Here is a 23,956-nt window from a genome sequence, read left to right on the forward strand (position 1 = left end):
GCAAGATTAGTACCCACTGAGGTTTAGAGGGGATGTGCGAGGCAAGTTCTTTAACAGAGGGTGGTGAGTGTCTGGAACTTGCTGCCGGGGGAGGTGGTAGAAGCAAGTACGATAGCGACGTTCAAGAGGTATCTTGACAAATACATGAATAGGATGGGAACAGAGGGATACGGTCCCCGGAAGTGCAGAAGGTTTTAGTTCAGACAGGCATCACGATCGGTGCAGGCTTGGAGGGCCGAATGGCCTGCTTCTGTGCTATACTGTTCTTTGTTTTGTTGTTGGAATAATAGCAGTGTAAAGGGCAGTGAGGGGCAAGAGTTCCCTGATTATGTTCAGGAAAATTTTCCACAACAGTATGTCGCTATTCCAATGAGAACAGAGTCACTACTGGACCTGGTTTTTGGGAATGAGGTGGGCCAAGTGGATCAAGTAACAGTTGGAGATTGCTGGAGGGTATTGATCATTGTATCCTAAGGTTTAGGCTGACTATTGAAAAGGACAAAGAGCAATCCAAGGTAAATAAAAAATACTGGGGGACGGCCAACTTCAATGGAGTAAGAATGGAGCTGGGGCAAATACATTGGAGACAATAGCTGGCCGCAAAACTGATAGATGAACAATGGACTACCTTCAAATAAGAGTTAGTTCAGGCATAGTCGAGTTATCTTCCTTCAAAGGGGAAAAGCAAGGCAAACAAATCCAGAGCTCCCTGGATGACAAAAGAGGTAGAGATTAAGATAAAGAAGAAAAATGGTGCTTATGATACATGCCAGGTAGAACCAGACTGAATATAGAAGGTCGAGTGGGGAAGGGAAAAGAAAATAAGAGAGGCAATGAGAGAACATGAAAAGAACCTGGCAGCTAGCATTAAAGGAAAGCCCAACATTTTCTATCGGCATATAAATATTAAATAGGTGGTAAAAGGAGGAGTGGGACCGAATAGGACCAGAATGGGGATTTACACCTGGAGGCAGTGAGCATAACTGATGTATTAAATTAATACCTTGCAACTGCCTTTGATTGGGTGCACCTTCTTCCTTTTTAATGTTGAAAGAGGAGGTAAGTCAGACACTAGAGGGGTTTAAAATTGATAAAGAAGAAGTATTCGAAGAAGTACGTCCAGGGAGAAGACTCGGAGGGTGATGTTCCGGACCGGTAAGTATAAAAACCTTACCTCGTGGATTCATGGCCGACATCTAGGGAGAAGACTCGGAGGGCGGAATTCCGGACTGGTAAGTACAAAAACCTTACCTCGGGCATACCCGGCCGACATCCAGGGAGAAGACTGTGAGAGCAGAGTTCTGGAGTGGTAAAGTTACCTCGAACGGAAAAAAACTGAAAATGTGACGTCACAGGAAAGCTGTGACCTGATTGGCTGGTAGGGAATCTGGACTTAATTTGAAAATAAAACAATGATTAAAATGGATTAAAACTCGAATTAACTATTTAAATAATAAGTCGAGGAGTAACTAAACCGAAGGGAGGAGATTACTATATTTAGCATTTAATATTTATAGTAGAAATCTAGCGCTAGGGACCATATAGTTAATTGTAACTTAATTTAGGATGAACTTAATAGATATTTAAGTATTTATTTTAAATTAATTTATTAATTAGTGCCAGAATTGTCAGTTAGAGGGACAAAATGCTTCACCTGTGAGATGTGGGAGGTCGGTGAAGCTTCCAGCATCCCGGACGACTACATCGGCAGGTAGTGTACCCAGATTCAGCTCCTCACAGACAACATGGATCGGTTGGAGCAGCAATTGGATGCATTTACGAGTATGCAGGTGGCGGAAAGCATCATAGACAGGAGTCTTAGAGACATGCTTACACCCAAGGTGCAGGCAGATAGAGGGGTGACCGCTAGAATTGGCAGGCAGTCAGTGCAGACATCTCCTATGGCTATTCCCCTCTCTAACAAGTATAACATATTGGATACTGTTGGGGAATGGCCTATCAGCAGCAGCCAGAGCAGTGGCACCACGGCTGGCTGTGCAGTTCAGCAGGGATGGTATAAGCGCAGAAGAACAATAGTAATAGGGGACTCTATAGTCAGGGGCAGAGATAGGCGCTTCTGTGGACGTGAAAGACACTCCAGGATGGTATGTTGCCTCCCTGGTGCCAGGGTCAAGGATGTCTCTGAACAGACAGGGGGCATTCTGAAGGAGGAGGGTGAACAGCCAGAGGTTGTGGAACACATTGGTACTAACGACATAGGCAGGAAGAGTGAAGAGGTCCTGCACGGGGAGTTCAGAGAGTTAGGTAGACATTTTAAAAGTAGGACCTCTAGGGTTGTTATCTCGGGATTACTCCCTGTGCCACGTGCCAATGAGGCTCTAAGTAGGAATATAGTGTAGCTAAGCACGTGGTTGAACAGCAGATGTAGGACAAAGGGTTTCAGATATCTGGATCATTGGGATCTCTTCCGGGACAGGTGGGACCTGTACAAGAAAGACGGGTTGCAGCAAAACTGGAGGGGCACAAATATCCAGGCTGCGAGGTTTGCCAGCGTCACTGAGGAGAATTAAACTAATGTGGCAGGGGGGAGGGAACCAGAGCAAAAGGTCATCAGCTGAAATAACTGAGGGAGAACTGCTAAATAAGGCCATTAAGGCTGAGTACAGCGAGACTGGTGGTCTGAAGTGCATTTGCTTCAATGAGAGAAGCAAAGCAGGTAAGACAGCTGAACTTAGAACTTGGATTAGTACTTGCAACTATGATGTTGTTGCTATTACAGAAACTTGGTTGAGAGAAGGACAGGATTGACAGCTAAACATTCCGGGATTTCGATGCTTCAGGCGGGATAGAGGGGGATGTAAAAGGGGTGGGGGTGTTGCAGTACTGGTTAAGGAGAATATCACAGCTGTACTGCAGGAGGACACCTCGCAGGGCTCATGTAGCGAGGCAATATGGTTAGAGCTCAGGAATAGGAAGGGTGCAGTCAAAATACAGGCCTCCCAACAGCCAGCGGGAGGTAGAGGAACAGATATGTCGATAGATTTTGGAAAGATGTAAAAGCAACAGTGTTGTAGTGGCGGATGATTTTAATTTCCCCTTTATTGACCGGGGCTCACTCAGTGCTCAGGGCGTGGATGGGGCAGAATTTGTAAGGAGCATCCAGGAGGTATTCTTGACAATATGTAGATAGCCCAACTAGGGAAGGGGCTGTACTGGATCTGGTATTGGGGAATGAACCCGCTCAGGTGGTCGAAGTTTCAGTAGGGATCATTTCGGGAGCAGTGACCATAATTCCGTATGTTTTAAGGTACTTGTGGATAAGGATAAGAGTAGTCCTCGGGTGAACGTAATATTTTGGGGGAAGGCTAATTATAACACTATTAGGCAGGAACTGAAGAATTTAGATTTGGGTCGGCTTTTTGAGGGTAAATCAATATCTGACATGTGCGAGTCTTTCAAACGTCAGATAATTAGAATACAGGCCGGCATGTTCCTGTGAGGAAAAAGGATAAGTTTGGCAAGTTTCGGGAAACTTAGATAACGAGGGATATTGTGAGCCTCGCCAAAAAGAAAAAGGAAGCATTCGTAGGGACTAGAAGGCTGAGAGAAGACGAAGCCCTTGAGGAATAGAAAGAAAGTAGGAAGGAACTTAAGCAAGAAGTCAGGAGGGCTAAAAGGGGTCATCAAAAGTCATTGGCAAACAGGATTAAGGAGAATCCCAAGGCTTTGTATACGTATATACAGAGCAAGAGGGTAGCCAGGGAAAGGGTTGGCCCACTCAAGGACAGAGGAGGGAATCTATGCGTGGAGCCAGAGGAAATGGGCGAGGTACTAAATGGGTACTTTGCATCAGTATTCACCAAAGAGAAGGACTTGTTGGAAGACAAGTCTAGGGAAGGAATTGTAGATAGTCTGGGTCATGTCGATATAAAAAAGGAGGAGGTGTTGGGCGTCTTGAAAAACATTAAGGTAGATAAATCCCCAGGGCCTGATGGGATGTACCCCAGCATGCTGAGGGAGGCAAGGGAGGAAATTGCTGAGGCCATGACAGAAATCTTTGCATCCTCAATGGCTACAGGTGAGGTCCGAGAGGACTGGAGAATAGCCAACGTTGTTCCTTTGTTGAAGAAGGATTGCAAAGATAATCCAAGAAATTATAGGCCAGTGAGCCTTACGTCAATGGTAGGTAAATTATTGGAGAGGATTCTTCGGGACAGGGTCTACGCTCATTTGGAAAAAAAGGAACTTATTAGCGAGAGGCAGCATGGTTTTGTGAAGGGGAGGTCGCGTCTCACTGACTTAATCGATTTTTTGAGGAAGTGACGAAGATGATATGAGAGAGGTTTACAAAGTTATGAGTAGCGTGGACAGAGTGGATAGGGAGAAGCTTTTTCCCAGGGTGGAAATGCCAGTTACTAGTGCACATAGGTTTAAGGTGAGAGGGGCAAAGTTTAGAGGGGATGTGCGAAGCACGTTCTTTACACAGAGGGTGGCAAGTGACTGAAACCTGCTGCTGGGGCACGTGGTGGAAGCAGTTACGATAGCAACGTTTAAGAGGCATGTTGACAAATACATGAATAGGATGCGAATAGAGGGATACGGACCCCGGATGTGCAGAGGATTTTAGTTTAGGCAGGCATCAAGATCAGCGCAGGCTTGGAGGGCCGAATGGCCAGTTCCTGTGCTGTGCTGTTCTTTGTTCTTTGTTCTTTGATGATTGATGAAGTAAAGGCAGTGGATGTTGTCTACATGGACTTCAGTAAAGCCTTTGACAGGGTCCCTCATGGCAGACTGATACAAAAGGTGGAGTCACACGGGATCAGAGGTGAGCTGGCAAGATGAATACAGAACTGGCTCGGTCATAGAAGACAGAGGGTAGCAGTGGAAGGGTGCTTTTCTGAATGGAGGGCTGTGACTAGTGGTGTTCCGCAGGGATCAGTGCTGGGACATTTGCTGTTTGTAGTATGTATAAATGATTAGGAGGAAAATGTAGCTGGGCTGATTCGTAAGCTTGCAAACGACACAAAGATTGGTGGAGTTGCGGATAATGATGAGCATTGTCAGAGCGTACAGCAGGATATAGATCGGTTGGAGACTTGGGCAGAGAAATGGCAGATGGAGTTCAATCCGGACAAATGTGAGGTAATGCATTTTGGAAGGTCTAATGCAGGTGGGAAGTAAATGGCAGAACCCTTAGAAGTATTGACAGGCAGAGAAATCTGGGCGTACAGGTCCACAGATCACTGCAAGTGGCAACGCAGGTGGATAAGGTATTCAAGAAGGCATACGGCATGCTTGCCTTCATCGGTTGGGGCAAAGAGTATAAAAATTGGCAAGTCATGCTGCAGCTGTACAGAACCTTAGTTAGGCCACACTTGGAATATTGCGTGCAATTCGGGTCGCCACACTACCAGAAGGATGTGGAGGCTTTGGAGAGGGTACCAAAGAGTTTTACCAGGATGTTGCCTGGTCTGGAGGGTATTAGCTCCGAGGTGAGTTTGGATAAACTCGGATTGTTTTCACTAGAAAGACGGAGGTGGAAGGGCGACATGATTGAAGTTTACAAAGTTATGAGTGTCATGGACAGAGTGGATAGTCAGAAGCTTTTTCCCAAGGTGGAAGAGTCAGTTACTAGGGGACATAGGTTTAAGGTGCAAGGGCCAATGTTTAGAGGGGATGTGCGAAGCAGGTTCTTTACATAGAGGGTGGTGAGTGCCTGGAACTTGCTGCCGGAGGAGGTGGTGGAAGCAGGTACGATAGCGACGTCTAAGAGGCATCTAGACAAATACATGAATAGGATAGGCATAGAGGGATACGGACCCCGGAAGTGCAGAAGGCTTAAGTTTAGACAGGCATCAAGATCGGAGCAGGCTTGGTGGGCCGAATGGCCTGTTCCTGTGCTGTACTGTTCTTTGTTCTTTGTTCTTTGTTTTTAATTCCATATCCCGTAAGTGAGGCAGACAAACCAATCGTTCTGCTTCTGTATACAGGAGCAACTCAAACGGTTTTTCTAGGTCAAGAGGTAACTTTTCCACCAGAGAATGCAAAAGTTTTAGTTCATGGTATTGGAGGGGAGTGCATCGAAAGTGTGACCTAATAGCTGTGATGGTAACTGTAGGAGATGTCCATAGCTGGCTGGTAGAGAAATCTGGCCTAATCAGTGGGAATGATTTAGCCAGAGCAAATGTATCAATTTGTCCTGTAGTCACAGAGAAACCAAGTGAAATTAACGAAACAAAACAATTGCAGGAACAAATTCCAGGAATATTTCCTGCACGCATAGTGAACTGTACAAGGGTTAAACAATTTCAATGGTTGGCGGTAAAATTGGCACCACAGACAAAGAGTCGAATATCTGTACCTTGCTTGAGGATTTCAATAATCCAAATAAGATGTTTAACAAGTCTTCTGGCATCACAGTACAACCAGCTGATCCAGAGTTATATACAATAGCACAGTCAGCTCTGAAAGCAGCTGAGACAAAATGCGTTCCAGAATGCGATTATGTTGAAGACTGCTATGGAAATGGAGACCGCTTCATAGACCGGCGGGTGAAGATTGGATGATTACTCGATAGGTAATGGTACCAAATAAATAACACTGGGAATTATTAAGGTTAGCACATGACATTCCTGTAGCAGGACATATGGTCCCTGTGAAGTAAGGCAGATATGGACAGAATGAGATGTAAACTGAACACGTTAAGCTCAGACGAGTTAACAAACAATGCTGGACAAAAACAATGAGAGGCACTGAAAAATGTATTGAGTACAACACGTATTGAATGCACCAAGCCTGTGCTGTCTCTTTCGAAGAGATACTCAATTAATCCCCATTCTCTGTTGTTTCCCCTTGGCATTGTATTTTGTTTCTTTTGAAGTATTTATATAATTTTCTTTTGAGTGTTTTATGCAATCTGAAACCACCAAGTTTTCGGACAGTGCTTTCAACAGCATAATAATTCACTGTTCAAATATAGTTTCGCCATGTAGCTCCCGATTCCGCTGCCAGTAGTCTTAAATCTGTGTTCTTTGATTACCCTCCCTTTTACCATGAAAGAGATTCCTCTATAAAAGAAACGATTCCTGACCTTGAACATCTCTCCCAGATCACCTTTTGACCTTCTCTGCGCAAAGGCAAACATTGCCATCAACATTTTTTTTTTCAACATATGTGAAGTAGTGCAGAATTTGTCCCATTGTCTAAACCTTCTCTGCATCCTGAAGTGTGATGCCCCAAATGGAACAGAGAAATCCAGAGTGCATTAACCCAGTGATTAAAAAAAGATTCTCAAGAAAGACTCATTTTAGTCAGCACATACTCGCTTTACTGGTTTCTCACTTTATACTTTGATCGATACTTCATGTAGATCACATATTGCAATCGTAGCTCTTCTGGGAGGCAGTCATAAATTTTAGAAAGCGTGGCGACACCATCAAGGCAGTGCTCCAGGCTGCAAAACGACACACTTCAACTCTCATTGGCAGCTATGCAGCACTGACCCTCATCTACAACGGTTCCATAAAGAAAAGCGTCAGCTGCCTGCTACCCAGTAAAAAAAAAGAGATTTTCTATCAGCAACTTCTCCAAGGACATTTTGTGTACAATCCGCCCGCTGTCCTTCCAAAGGCCAGCACTGCTTTTGTAGAGCTTGCCTTTTGTGGAATCACTCAGAGTTAAATATATGGACTGAGTTCAAGGTGCAAATATAAATTGATGAGAATGGAACATGTCTCCCAGCAACAGCGGTCAAAACAGAAGAATGTTAATGTTGTAACATTATGAAAATTAATGTAAAGAGCAAGGATAGGCTGCAGTAAAGTGTCAAAGAAATCGACGAAGTCAGCATCAATACTGGACGGAATAATAAGCTGAAAGAAGAGGTGGATTTCAATATTGGAACATGAAGCACAGGCATGTGTAAGTGATAGGATGTGACAGGAGAACAGCAGAATTTCACTCTCAAGATCAATATCTTTTCATGTGGTAAAGATTGGTTTCCTGTTGCATTCTATTTGCAAAATGACAGAGGGAATTAAACAGAAAACAATGCGTTTCAGATTTGAATTGGCGTTCCTGCGACCACAACGCAAAGTATTAACCATTAAATGGTCGCAACTCCCGAAAATTTGATGTGGTCATCATACACAGACGACAGCAACACTTGTTAAACAACAGCAAAATACCGCAGATACTGCAAAGTGGAAATAAAAACAGACAATGCTGGAAATACTCAGCATGTCAGGTAGCATCTGCTCAGGGCTGGAGAGGAATGTACAATGGGAAGGGGAGGATCCCCTTCCATGTAGGCACCAACAACATCGCCAGGACAAGTCAGTACGAGGGGATAGGCACCAAATTAAGAAGCAGAACCTCAAAGGTAATAATCTCTGGATTATTACCTGAGCCAAGTGCAAATTGGCATAGGGCAAAAAAGGTTAGAGAAATTAATGCAAGGCTCAAAAACTGGTGCCGTAGATGTAGTTCCAGTTCGTGGGGCAATGGCACCAATACTGGGAAAGTGGTGGCTGTACCGTTGTGATGGTCTACACTTGAACCGTGCTGGTGTCAGTGCTCTAGCGAGCAGTACAAACTATTCAAACTAAATAGTGGTAGCAAGGGATTAAATTTAGGAAGATATGGTAAATCAAGGAGTAGAGACAAGGCAAGAGAGAAAATTATTAATATGGGAGATAATAAACAGGCTGTGACAGAAAGGGATAGAGCATATAAATCTAAGATTAAATCAACAGATAAGGCTAGAGGTAACAAAAATAGTAAAAAAAGATATAACTAAATGCTTTGTATCTGAATGCACTTAGCATTCGGAACAAAACAGATGAACTGAGAGTGCAAATATAAATAAATAAATGAGTACGATCATTACAGAGACATGGCTGCATACGATCATCGGAAATAGGGGCAGGGATGGTCCATTCGGCCCGTCGACCTTACTCAGCCATTCAAACGAATTATGGCTGATCATCCAAATCTACGTCATTTTCCCCCACGATCTCCATACCCCTTGATAACTAGAGTCGTAGAAAGATACAGCACCGAAACAGGCCCTTCGGTCCAACGAGTCCACGCCGACCATCAAGCACCAATTTTTACTGATCCTAAGTTGATCCCATTTTCCCCCTTCTCATATCCCCACCTTCCCTGAATTTTCCTACCACCTACTTACACGAGGAGCAATTTTTTCAATGGCCAATTTACCTATCAACCTGCATGCCTTTGGCATGTGGGAGGAAATCAGAGCACCCGGAGGAAAACCATGCAGTCATAGGGAGAACTTGCAGACTCCACACATGCAGTACCCAGAACCGGATCCAGCTTGCTGGAGCTGTGAGGCTGCGGTGCTAGCCGCTACGCCACTGTTGATGTTGCTGTGCTTCAGAAATCGATCGAATTCTGTCTTGAACATACTCACTGTTTGAGCTTCGCAGCCCTCTGGATTAGAGAATTTCACAGATTCACCACCCTCTGAGTAAAGAGGTTTCTCCTCACCCAGTCTTAAGTGGCCTTCCCCTTACTCTGAGACTATTCTTGGCTCACAAGCCAGAGGAAACATCCTATCCACATCTACCCTCTCATGCCCTGTAAGAATTTTGTAAGTTTCAATGAGAGCACATCTCATTCTTCGCAGCTCTTGAGCATGCAGGACAGGTTTCTGCAATCTATCCTTATAAAACAATACCACAATCCCAGGGATTAGTCTGGTGTACCTTCGTTGCACTCCCTCTATGACAAGTCTATCATTCCTTAGAAAAGGCGACCAAAACTGTGCACACTACTCCAGGTGCGGTCTCACCAAGGCTTCATACAATTGAAAAAGTACATCTTTAGTCTTGCACTCAAAGCACCTTGCAATGAAGGCCAACATACCACTTGCCTTCTTAGTTGCTTGCTGCACCTGCATACTCGTTTTATTGACTCCTGAACAAGGATTCCCAGGTCTATTTGGACAGTAATACTTCCTAACCTCTCACTATTCCAGAAATACGCTGCCTTTCTGTATTTTGTTTTACCAATGTGGATAATTTCACATTTATTCACATTACATTCCATCTGCCATGTTCTTACCCTTTCATTTAGCTCGTCGAAAACCCCTCATAGATTTGTGCCATCAGAAAATTTGGAAATATTACAATTGGTCTCCATATTCAAGTCATTTATGCAGATTGTAAATATCTGTGGCCCAAGCACTGATCCTTGCAGCATACCACTATTAACAGCCTGCCATCCTGAGAATGATCCATTTATTCCTGCTCGCTGCTTTCTGCCTGTTAACCAAATCTTAATCCATTGCAGTATATTACCCCCAATCCCATGTGCTCTAATTTTGTTTACTAATCTCCTGTGTGGTACCTCATCAAAAGCCTTCGCAACGGTTGATACACGGCTTCAAGGTAACATAGATTGGGAGGACCTGAATATTGAAGGGTCCATGGCATTTAAGAGGACAGGAAGCTGGGAAAAGTTGAAGGGGTGGCTCTGTTAATTAATGATGGTATTTGTGCAATAGAGAGGGATTACCTAAGTTCAGGAAACAATGTTGTCGAAGCAGTTTGGGCAGAGATGAGAAATTATAAAGGCAAGAAGTCACTTGTGGGAGTGGTATACAGACCACCTAACATGAACCACACAGTAGGACAGAATATAAAGGAGGAAATAGTGGCAGCTTGTCAGAAAGGTACGACCAAAATCATGGGGGTTTTAGCCTACATAGAGACTGGAAATATCAGATGGGCAGAAATAGCTTAGATGAGGAGTACATAGAATATTTTCGGGATAATTTCTTTGAACAGTACATTCCGGAACCAACCAGAGAGCAGACTATACTAGACCTTGTAATTAGCAACAAGTTAGGATGAATTAATGACCTCATAGTTGAGGCCCCCCTAGGAATCAGCGATCATGATATAATTGAACTTTACATTCAGTTTGAGGAAGAGAAGAGCGGGTCCAAGACTAGTATTTTAAACTTAAACAAGGGCAATGTTAACTGCATGAAAGCAGAGCTAGCAAAAGTGAACTGGCAAATTAGGTTCAGGGATAGGTCAATAGAGATGCATTGGCAGACGTTTCAGGGAATAAAGCATAATGGACATAATGGATACATTCCAACAAGAAATAACAATTTCAAGGCGAGGACACGCCATCCGTGGTTAACCTAAAAAGTTAAAGATAGTATAAAACTTAAGCGGAAAAAAGCATATATTTATGCAAAGATGGGTGGTCGGTCGGCAGGTTGGACGGAACATTAAAAAGCAAACAATGACTAAAATATTGATAAGGAAGGACAAAAACTCGAGTACGAGAGAAAGCTAGCTGGAATAATATAGGCAGATATCAAGAGTTTCTATCGATACTTTTTGAAAAAAAGAAAAATAACGTTAACAAAGTGAGCATTGGTCCTATGGAAAGTGAGTCTCGGGAATTCATAATAGATAATAAGCCGATGGAAAATGAATTCAACAAGTATTTTGCATCCTTCTTAACCATAGATCATACATGTACCATTCCCGAATTAGGTGCAAGACAGGAAATGGAAGGGAGGGAGGGAGGAAATCGCCAAATCATCAAATTACAATCACTAGGGAAATGGTACTGAACAAATTGTTGGGGTTGCGGGATGACACGCCCCCGGATCTGATAGACTTCATCCTGGGGTCTTAAAATAAGTGGCCAGCGAGATAGTTGATGTGTTGGTGTTAATTTTCCAAAATTCCCTAGATCGGGGAAGGTTCCTTTAGATTGCAAAATATCGAATGTAACTCCTTTAGTCAAAAAGGGAGGGAGACAGAAAGCAGGAAAATACAGGCCAGTTAGCTTAACATCTGTCTTAGGGAAAATGTGAGAAGCTATCATTAAAAACGTTCTATCATGTCACCTAGAATAAATTAAGGAAATCAGGCAGAGTCAACATGGTTTTGAGAAAGGGAAACCATATTAAACCAATTTATTGGAGCTCTTTGAGGGAGTTACACGTGCTGTGACTGAAAGTGAACCGGTTGATGTATTATACTTACATTTCCAGAAGGAATTTGATAATGTACCACATCAAAGTTTATTGCAAGAAATAAAGAGCTCATGGTGTAGGAGATAACATATCGGCATGGATAGAACATTGGCTGGCTACAGGAAACAGAAAGTCGGCATGAATGGGTATTTTATGATTGGCAAGATGTAACGAGTCATGTGGCACAGGGATCTGTGCTGGTGCCTCAACTTTTTACAATTTATATAAATGAATTAGATGAAGGGACTGAAGGTCTGGTTGCTAAAATTTCTGCTGACACAAAGATAGGTACTAAAGTAACTTGTGAAGAGGACATAAGAAGACGATAAAGCAATATAGAAAGTTAAGTGAGTGGGCAAAGATCTGGCAAATGGAGTATAATGTGGAAAAAGTTGAAGTTTTCCATTTTGGCAGAAAGAATAAAACAAGAGCATATTATCTAGATGGTGAGAGATTGCAGAGCTCTAAGATGCAGAGAGATCTGGGTGACCCAGTGATTAAATCGCACAAGATTAGTATACAGTGGAGCAAGTAATTTGGAAAGCTAATATAATGCTATCATTTATTGCGAGGGAAATTTAATATTAAAGCAGCAGGTTATGCTTCAGCTAGACAGGGACATTGGTGAGATCACATCTGGTATATTGTGTACAGTACTAGTTTCCTTATTTAAAGTAGGATGTAAATGCTTTGGAGGCAGGACAGAGAAGGTTTACTGGACTATTCCCTGGAAAGGGCGGGCTGTCTTATGAGGAAAGATTGGACAGGCTAGGCTTGCATTCGCAGGAAATTAGAAGAGTAACAGGCAGCTTTATTGAAAAATATAATATCCTGAGGGGTCATGAAAGAGTGGACGTGGAAAGGATGCCTCCCTTTGTGAGATAATCTAGAACTAGTGGTCACTGTTTAATGATTAAGGGTCGCCCATTTAAGACAGAGATGATAAGATTTTTTTTTTCTCTCTGATGATCATGAGACTTTGGAATTCTCTTCCTCAAAAGGCGGTGGAGGCAGAGTCTTTCAATATTTTTAAGACAGAGTTAGATAGATTCTTGACAAGCAAGTGGGTGAAAGGCTATCGGGATAGGTGGAAATGTGGAGTAATCAGTTCAGCAATGAACTTATTGAATGGTGCGCAGGCTCGATGGGCCGAGTGGCCTACTCCTGCTCCTAGCTCATGTGTTTGTATGTCTGTCTGAGAAGCAGAGTTAACGTTTCAGATCTGTGACGTTTCTTCAGAATGTCAGGGACCTGAAATGTTAACTCTGCGCCCATCTCCACAGTTGCTGCCTGACCTGAAATTTCCAGAACTTTCTGCCTTTATTACTCGTGAAATCAGGACATTTCTGATGAAACGCAGTTTGCTAAATGCTGCATGTGTTTTTCGCAAGCTTTTGAGGCAGCCTCACAAAACAGTGGCAGCAGTGGCATTCAAATCCACGTCCCCAAGTGGACTGGAGCTTAAACCCAATGCCTTAGACGACTCAGCCATGCTACCGGAGGGACACGGAATTTGCGAGGTCTCTGACAGTTTAAAGTAGTGGGACCGCGAATCTATTGACCGCTGAATGCATTGTTTTGAATTTAACCCTCATCGTTACTGGATATCGTCACAGGATAGCTGGGTTTTACAAATTTCCAACACGTGAAAGAATCTTGCATCCGAGTCCCATTATTCCGCAAACCATAATGGGGGCGGGGTGGTGGGCTGTACTTGCGTATTGGTTGCATTGCTGTCTTACTTTGTTTGCTCAAACAGCAAAGCCCTCATAATTGGATGTGTCACTGTTTTGCAGCCCCTCAGTCCGAGGCTCATCCGGACCTTGGACTCAGAGCACAGTTTAACAGTGGAGCCGAGCCACTGCGGCCTGCTGTGGTCAAGGATCAGATGCGGGCCTGCTTGATGAAAATTGCAGGGAAAAGGAAGAAGCCCCAGGGAGGTTCAGAGGGGAAAGGAGCAATTTTCTTCACTACTTCAGTGGTCCCTTTCAAGACCCAGTGTTCATAAATGGAATGAACAAGTCTGGGTTCGCATAGTGCAAACTCCCAGTTTCTCAGACATTGGCCGAAGGATCACTGAAACTGAACAAGAAACTTGCTGTCACCGTCCGTCCCCAGACACTGTGACATTCTCGGGGCAGGAGACACTGGTGCCCATCCTCAGGGTTCAGACACTGCTTCACAACCTCTTGGCCCATAAATCTTGTTCACATCCTCGGAGCCAAGGCGCAGTTGCACATCCACGGCGACCAACAGTACTTTACATCCTTGTATTCCAGAAACCAGTTCACAGCTCTGGGTCCATACGCTACTTCAGATCCTCGGTGCTCAGAAATTGCTTCATATCCTCGGGACCGGGGCACCCTGATAGATTGAGCCCGCTTTATGAGGGTTAAAACAGGGATAACGTTCCAAGCAACCATGATACTGTTCTACAAATCACTTCTGCTGATTATCACAGCTCACAAGGAGCCAGGAACTGGGATCAGAGCTATCCGTTCAAGTATGATTGTCTTGTCCACCACATCCGCTCGCCAGCCCTCTTGTCAGAGAGAAAGGGACCGTCGACAATATACACTGATAAAAATAACACAGGGCCTAGGAAAGAATGTCATGTTTTCATGTGGACCGAAATGAGGATGGCAGGAGATATCCTCCGAACTGGAATACACACAGGGAAGGTTTACTGGAATGGAAAGGAGGATAAAAAGGAATGCGGATGAAGTGGAAGGGAGGAATGTGGAATGAGCGGAAACTTGGGATGCAGAAGTGGAAGAACGGTATTTGGAAGGAGGAGGAAGTAGTTGCCAGTAGTTTGGATGTGCAAGGACAGAAATGGCAGTATTTCGGATTAGGGAAAGTAGGATTATTGAAGGGCGTAGACGGGGCTGTGGAGGAGGTGAAGGGAGAGGTGTGGAAGGAGGGGGAGTGCAGGTGTTGAAGGTGGGAAGTGAGAGATGTTGATGGAGGTGTGGGGAAGGATGTCAACGGAGCGCAAGGGAGGGTTGTGGATGGAGGCGAAGGGAGGGATGTGGATGGAGAGGAAGGGAGGAATGTGGATGGAGGGGAAGGGAGGGATGTGGATGGAGGGGAAGAGAGGGATGTCGTCGGAGGGAAAGGGAGGGAAGTGAATGGAGAGGAAGGGAGGAATGTGGATGGAGGGGAAGGGAGGGATGTGGATGGAGGGGAAGAGAGGGATGTCGTCGGAGGGAAAGGGAGGGATGTGGATGGAGAGGAAGGAAGGGATGTGGATAGAGGAGAAGGGAGCGATGTGAATGGAGCGGAATGGAGGGATGTGGAAGGAGGGAAAGGGGGGACGTGGATGGAGGAGGAGTGACGGATTAGAAGGAGAAAGGAATATTTTGTCGATGAGGAGTGAGGGATTTTGAATGGAGAGAGTAAGGCTTTTGGAAGGTAGCAGGCAGGGTGTGGACGTTTTGAATGGTGACGATTGGTTAGAGGGGTAAAGAGTTGAGCTCTATTTCTGGAGGGAGGGCTTAGCTTAAAGAGCAAGGCAGGAATGCTGAAGGTGGGAAGTGTGGGTGGTAAAGGGAGGAAGAGAAGGTTTCGAAAAGTGCCAAGGAAAAGGCATGTGAGGTGGGAAAGGGACTAATGTGTAAGGTGAAGATGAAGGAGTGCGGTAGGAAGGGAAGGACCGAATGTGGAAGGTGAAGAGGGAAGGGTGTGGTAGGAAGGGAAGGACCAAATGTGGAAGATGAAGAGCGAGGGGTGCGGTAGCAACGGAAGGACCGAATATCGAAGGTGAAGAGGGAAGGGTGCGGAAGGACAGGAATGGAGAAGTATGTAAAGTGCAGAGGGAGGGGTATGGAAGTGGAGAAGTAAGGAATGATGAAGTTGGGGTGGGAAAGGTGTGGAAGGAGAAGAAGGAAGGTGGGGAGGGAGGTGTGCCGAAGCTTTGGATGGATGAGTGCGGAATATTGGGAAGGGAGCAGTGAGGAATAAGGAGAAACAAAGAGCATAAAATGTGGAGAGTATATGTGTGTAAATGGTGTGGAATGCGGAGGACAGACGGAGGCAAAGGGAGGGATTTGGCAGGAGGCGATGGTAGGGTTGAGGAAAGATGAAAAGAGGTGGATGTCGATAAAGGGTAAAAAGAGTTATGGACGGTGTAGAAGTAGGGGTGAGTAGAGTTTGGAAGGGGAGATGTGGAAGGAGAGGAAGGGAGGAATGTTGACGTTAGTGAAGAAGGGCCATGGAAAGAATGGGGGCGGGTGTATATCAATTAGATGGGGGGTTTGAAGAAGAAGGGAAGGGAAGCTGGTGGAAGAGGGAAGGAAGGAATGTGTTAGATTAGGAGGGAGTTGTGCTGCATTTTGGGAAGGGAGGGGTGTGGATCAAAGCGAAGACGTGCTGTGTAAAGTGGGAAGGTAGAGGTGTGGAAGAAGGGAAATAAAGGGTATGGGGGGTAGGGTTGTGGAGCGACGCAAGGAAATGGGTGTGGAGGGAAGGGAAGGGAGGCATGTGGAATGTGTGGATGGTGGAATGCGAATGGAGCAGAATGGTGGAATATGGAAGGTTGGGACAGAGGTGTGTGGAAGCTTTAGATAGAGGGATGGGCAAGCTGTGGAGGGAGGGGTGTGGAAAGAGGAGTATATGGGTGCTAAAAGTGGAAGGAGCAGTGTGAGAGACGGGGAAGGGTGGAATGTAGACGGGAATGGAGATCAGTGGAATGTATCGAAGGAGACAATGGAAAAAAATAGAGACATAGAAAATAGGAGCAGGAATAGGCCATTCGACCCTTCGGGCCTGCTCCACCATTCAATAAAAGATCATGGTTGATCGTCTAATTCATTACCCTGTTCCCGCTTTCTCTCCATATCCCTTGATCCCTTTGACATTAAGAGATATATCTATCTCCTTCTTGAATATATTTAATGATTTGGCCTTCACTGTCGTCTGCGGTCGAGAATTCCAGTGGTTCACTACCCTCTGAGTGAAGAAATGTCTCCTCATCTTGTTTCTAAATGGCATACTCAGTATCTTGAGAATGTGACCCCTGGTTCTGGACTCCCCAGCCATCGGGAACATCCTCCATGCATCTAGCCTGTCTAGTCCTGTGAGAATTTTATAAGTTTCTATGAGATCCCCTCTCATTCTTCTAAACTCTCGTGAATATAGGCTTAGTCGAACCAATCTCTCCTCATACGTCAATCCTGCCATCTCAGGAATCAGCCTAGTAAATCTTTATCGCACTCCATCCAAGGCAAGAACACCCTTCCTCTGATAAGGAGTCCAAAACTGCACACAATACTCCAGATGTGGTCTCACCACAGCACAGTACGACATCTTTGCTCCTGTACTCAAATCCTCTTGCTATGAAGACCAACATACCATACGCCCTTCTCACAGCTTGCTGCATCTGAATGCTTGCTTTCAGCGACTGGTGTACAAGGGCACCCGGGTCTCCTTGCACCTCCCACTTTCCCAATCTATCACCATTCAGATAATTATCTGCCTTTCTGTTTTTACAACCAAAGTGGATAACCTCACATTTATCCACGTTATACTGTGTCTGTCACGTATTTACGTATTTGCCCACTCACCCAACTTGTCCAAATCACATTGGAGCCTCTTACATCCCCCTCACAGCTCACATCCCCCTCCCCCAGCTTTGTGTCGTCTGCAAACTTGGAAATGCTGCATTTAGTTTCCTCACCCAAATCATTAAAACTTATTGTGAATACCTGAGACCCAAGCACTGATGCCTGCAGTACACCGCTAGTCACTGCTGGCCACCCGGAAAAAAAACCCGTTTATTCCTACTCTTTGTTTCCTGTCTGTCAACCAATTCTCAATTAATGCCAGTATATTACTCCCGATCCCATGTGCTTTAGTTTTGCTCTCTAACCTCTTATGTGGGGCCTTATCGAAAGCCTTCTGAAAATCCAAATACAGCACATCCACTGGTTCTACCTTCCATATTCTCCTGGTTACATCCGCAAAAATCTCCCATAAATTTGTTGAGCATGATTTCCTTTCGTAGACCGATGCTGACTTTGCCCAATCCCGTTATTCTTTCCAGGTGTTCTGCGATCATATCCTTTATTTAGCATTTTGCATTTTCCCCACTACTGTTGTAAGGTTAACTGGTCTGTAGTTCCCTGTTGTTTTCTCTCCCTCCTTTTTTAAAATTATGGGTTTACATTTGCCACTTCAAATCTGTAGGAACTGCTCCAGAGTCCATAGAATTTTGGCAGATAACCACCATTGCATCCATTTTTTACAGGGTCACTTCCCTTTGTACTCAGGGATGTAGATTATCAGGCATTGGAGATTTGTCAGCCTTTAACCCCATTAATTTCACGAGCCCTTTTTTTTACTGACCTGATTTCCTTCTGTTCCTCCCCTTCATTAAATCTTTGGTTCCCGAAAATTTCTGGGACGTTATTTGTGTCCTCGTTCGTGAAGACAGAACCAAACTATGTGTTTAATTGTTCCACCATTTATTTGTTCCCCATTATAATTTCCCACGTTTCTGACTTCAAGGGACCTACATTTGACTTCATTAATCTTTTTCTCTTCACATATTTACAGAAGCTTTTGCAGTCAGTTTTATGTTGCCTGCAAGTTTGCTCTCAGACTCTATTTTCCCCTTCTGAATCAACCACGTTGTCCTCCTTTGCTGAATTCTAAACTGCTCCTAATCCTCAGACTTGCTGCTTTGTCTGGCAATTGTATATGCATCCTCTTTGCATCCCAGACTATCCCTCATTTCTTTTGTGAGCCACGGTTGAGCCACCTTTCTGGTTTTATTTTTGCGCCAGACAGGAATGAATAATTGTTGCAATTCATGCACACGTTCTTTAAATATTATCCATTGCCTATCCACCGTCAACACATTCAGTAAAGTTCGCCAATATATCGTAGCCACCCAACGCTTCACACATTCGTAGATTCCTTTATTTAGATTCAGTACCCTAACTTCGTATTCAACTCCTTTACTCTCCATCTCAATGAAAAATTCTAGCATGTTATGGTCGCTCCTCCCCAAGGGACACCGCACAACAAGATTTTTAATTAATCCTTTCTCATTGCACAATACCCAGTCCAGGACAGCATTTTCTCTGGTTGTTTCCTCAACGTATTGGTCTTAAAATATGATACGTACACAATACAGGAAATCCTCCTCCACAGTATGAATGCCAATTTGGTTTGACCAATCTGTATGTAGATTAAATTCACCCATGATTACTGTTGTCCCATTATTGCATGCATCTCTAATTTCCTGCTTAATGCCATCTCTTACATCGCCACTACTGTTTGGGGGCCTATAGATAACCCCCACTAACTTTTTCTGACCCTTGGTGTGTCTTAGCTCCACCCATACAGATTTCAGATCATGATTTTCCGAGCCAATAATCTTCATCACTATTGGATTGATTTCCTCCTTTACTAGCAACCCTACCCACACCCTTTTCCTTCTTGCCTGTCCTTCCTAAGTATTGAATGTCTCTGGATATTCAGTTCCCATCCTTCGTCACTTTGCAGCCATGTCTCTGTAATCACTACTATGTCATAACCGTTTATCTATTTATATCTATTTGCGTTGTTAATTCATCTAGCTCATTGCGAAGGCTCTGCGTATTGAGACACAATACTTTTAGACTTGTCTTTTTCACATTGTTAATCATATTAGCTTTGTTTAGCAGTGTGGCCCCTTTTGTTTCTCAACTTTGTTTTATCTGCCTTCCACATTTGCTTCTTAACTTTCTGTCTTTCATTTCTATCTTTGTTTCCCTCTCCTCTGTCTCGCTGCTCAGATTCCCATCCCTTTGCCATTTACTTTAAACACTCCACGACAGCACTAGCAACACCCTACCCCGCACCCTCCCCCCCACCCCCACCACCACCCCGCCCCCCCCCGAGGAAATTGTTACCGGTCCTGCCCAGATGCAACCTGTCCAGCTTGTACTGGCTGCACCTTCCCCAGAACCAGTCCCAATGTCCCAATGTCCTTGGAATCTGAATCCCTCCCCCTACACCATTTCTACAGCCTTGTATTCATCTGATATATCCTGCTACTTCTACTCTCGGTAGCACTTGGCACTGGTAGTAATCCTGAGATTATTACCTTTGAGGTCCTACTATTTAATTTTCATCCCAACTCCCTATATTCAGCTTGTAGGACCTCATCCTTTTTTAACCTATCTCGTTGATGCTGATATGTACCACGACAACTGCCTGCTTGCACTCCCCCTTCAGAATGTCCTGCAGCTGCTCAGAGACATCCTTTACCCTAGCACCAGGGAGGCAAAATACCATCCTGGAGTCCCTTTTGGGGCCGCAGAAACGCCTGCCTGTTCTCCTTATGATTGAATCCCCTATCACTATAGCCCTGCCACTCTTCTTCCTCCCCTCCTGTGCTGCAGAGCCAATCATGGTGCCATGAGCATGGCTCTTGCTGCTTTCACCAGAGCCATCACCCCAACAATATCGAAAGCGGTATATTGGTTAGACAGGGAGGTGGCCACAGGTAACTCCTGTACTACCTGCCTTCCTCTACTCTGCCTGATGGTCACCCATTCCCTTTCTGCCTTTGCTGCATTTTCCTGCGGTGTGACCACCTCGCTCAGCATGGCAATGTCAGCATCGCAGATGCTCCACAGTGAATCCACCTTCAGCTCCAGCTCTGTAATGCGGGTAGCCAGTAGCTGCAGATGGATGCATTTCCTGCACATATGGTCGTCAGGGATACTGCAAGCGTTGGAGGAGCAGATCACGGGTGCGAGCTGTCCTGCTATGACTTACCTTTAGATTACTTAGTTATTCCCTTTAATTAATAAAATACTAATTACGCTAGTGGCAATGTTTTACTCCAAATACTACCCACTACAATCTAAAGTCCTTAATACTCTGGTCCTCAGGTAGTTAAGGGCCTCAAGCCCCGCTCACTCCTTTACAGGTTCTGCTCAGGATGCGATTCCTCCCAGGTCCGCCTGCTGCCGCTTCTGTCTCCAGGTACAAATGGCCTACAGCATTTCCAACTTTGCAACAGCGAGGAGCACTTTAAAAACTAATTCATTGCGTTTCAATTGCTTCTGTGAATCAACAATTAAATGGCCGAAATGCGAAGGCATGTAAAGGCTTGTTATCATTCTCGAATAATGCTGATGTTTTAAGCTTTGGAATGAATTTTCCAGTGAAATCTAACACCGGGGGGTCATTTGAATTCAGATTTTCAGGGACTGGAATGTGGATTTCTGCCTCTATCCTTCTACAGAAGAGGGGGTGGGGGTCAACAGTGTTTGTGTGTTTTTACAATGAGGAGGAAACAGATGTAGAGAGATACACAGAGAAATGGAGGGAGAGAGAGAGAAAGAGAGAGAGAAAGACTGCTGTAAATAACAGCGTAACCACAAAGGGAGACACACAGGCTCTGGGGTGGTTGGGGGGGGGGGGGTGGCGTCTGCAGTGTTTAGTTACTGCACAGATCCCAGCACCTGTAGAGAGGCTCCCACCGACCATGCCCCCCAACTCCCGCCCAAACACGTCTTCCAGTCTTGAGAGTTTCTTAATTGATAGTTAAAATAAATGATGGGGCAGTGATTAAGTGTTTGCAAATTCATCTCCGTTTAAGGAGAGAATTTCACAGTGTCTGGGAACAGAATGGAGCTGATTGCTGCAAATGTCTGTCCAAATTGCAGCCATGTTGGCCACAATGGGGTTTGGAGAGAAACGTTTGCAGGTTGTTTGGAAGCAACTCCTTGTCATGTCGGTACTCAGTGCTGGCTCTGTTACATGGATTAACAAGACAATTGGGCATGTACTCAGCTCCTAAAACACTGTCTCACACATCTCCAACTGCTTCCCATTCTCTGGCTGAGTATCGGGGTATGTGTTTGTAGATGAGGAATCACTGAGAGATTGTTTTATGTCAGTGACTGAGAGGTACTAATATCCTGGCTGCATGGTTTGCTAGCGTCACTCGGGAGGGTTTAAACTTGTGTGGCTGGGGGATGGGAACCAGAGCAGTAGGACAGCTAGTGAAATGAATGAGGAGGACATAGTAACTAAGGCCAGTAGGAATAAGAGGAAGAGCAGGCAGAGAGATGTTGCTGCGCACAGCGGGACTGGTGGTCTGAAGTGCATTTGTTTCAATGCGAGAAGTATAACAGGTAAGGCAGATGAACTCAGAGCTTGGATTAGTACTTGGAAATATGATGTTGTTGCTATTACAGAGACTTGGTTGAGGGAAGGGCATGGTTGACAGCTAAACGTTCCAGGCTTTAGAAGCTTCAGGCGGGATACAGGGGGATGTAAAAGGGGTGGAGGAGTTGCATTACTGGTTAAGGAGAATATCACAGCTGGACTGCGGGAGGACACCTCAGAGGGGTCATGCAGCAAGGCAATATGGGTGGAGCTCAGGAATAGGAAGGGTGCAGTCACGATGTTGGGGGATTACTACAGGCCCCCCAACAGCCAGCGGGAGGTAGAGGAGCAGATATGCAGACAGATTTTGGAAGGATGTAAAGGTAAAAGCGTTGTGGTGGTGGGTGATTTTAACTTCCCCTATATTGACTGGGACTCACTTAGTGCTAGGGGTTTGGATGGGCAGAATTTGAGAGGAGCATCCAGGCGGGCTTTTTGAAACAGTATGTAGATAGTCCAACTGGGCATGGGGCCATTCTGGATCTGGTATTGGGGAATGAGCCCGGCCAGGTGATCGACGTTTCAGTGGGGGATCATTTCGGCAGCAGTGACCATAATTCCATAAGTTTTAAGGTACTTATGGATAAGGATAAGAGTAGTCCTCGGGTGAAGGTGCTAAATTGGGGGAAGGCTAATTATAACAATATTAGTCAGGAACTGAAGAATTTAGATTGGGGGCAGCTGTCGGAGGGTAAATCAACATCCGACATGTGGGAGTTTTTCAAACGTCAGCTGATTAGGATCCAGGACCAGCATGTTCCTGTGAGGAAGAAAGACAAGTTTGGCAAATTTCGGGAAGCTTGGATAACACGGGATATTGTGAGCCAAGTCAAAAAGAAAAAGGAACAGACGAAGCACTTGAGGAATATAAAGACAGTAGGAAGGAACTTATGCAAGGAGTGAGGAGGGCTAAAAGGGGTCATGAAAAGTCATTGGCAAACAGGATTAAGGAAAATCCCAAGGCTTTTTATACATATATAAAGAGCAAGAGGGTAACCAGGGAAGGGGTTGGCCCACTCAAGGACAGAGATGGGAATCTAGATAGTCAGAGGAAATGGGAGAGGTGCTAAATGAGTATCCTGAGTGGTGTGAAACAGGGCTGTGTTCTCGCACCCACACTTTTTGGGATTTTCTTCTCCCTGCTGCTTTCACATGCGTTCAAATCCTCTGAAGAAGGAATTTTCCTCCACACAAGATCAGGGGGCAGGTTGTTCAACCTTGCCCGTCTAAGAGCGAAGTCCAAAGTACGGAAATTCCTCATCAGAGAACTCCTCTTTGCTGACGATGCTGCTTTAACATCTCACACTGAAGAATGCCTGCAGAGTCTCATCGACAGGTTTGCGTCTGCCTGCAATGAATTTGGCCTAACCATCAGCCTCAAGAAAACGAACATCATGGGGCAGGATGTCAGAAATGCTCCATCCATCAATATTGGCGACCACGCTCTGGAAGTGGTTCAAGAGTTCACCTACCTAGGCTCAACTATCACCAGTAACCTGTCTCTAGATGCAGAAATCAACAAGCGCATGGGTAAGGCTTCCACTGCTATGTCCAGACTGGCCAAGAGAGTGTGGGAAAATGGCGCACTGACACGGAACACAAAAGTCCGAGTGTATCAGGCCTGTGTCCTCAGTACCTTGCTCTACGGCAGCGAGGCCTGGACAACGTATGCCAGCCAAGAGCGACGTCTCAATTCATTCCATCTTCGCTGCCTTCGGAGAATACTTGGCATCAGGTGGCAGGACTATATCTCCAACACAGAAGTCCTTGAAGCGGCCAACACCCCCAGCTTATACACAC

The sequence above is a fragment of the Heterodontus francisci genome, chromosome 21 (genome assembly GCF_036365525.1).
Source record: "Heterodontus francisci isolate sHetFra1 chromosome 21, sHetFra1.hap1, whole genome shotgun sequence".
Lineage (NCBI taxonomy): Eukaryota > Metazoa > Chordata > Chondrichthyes > Heterodontiformes > Heterodontidae > Heterodontus > Heterodontus francisci.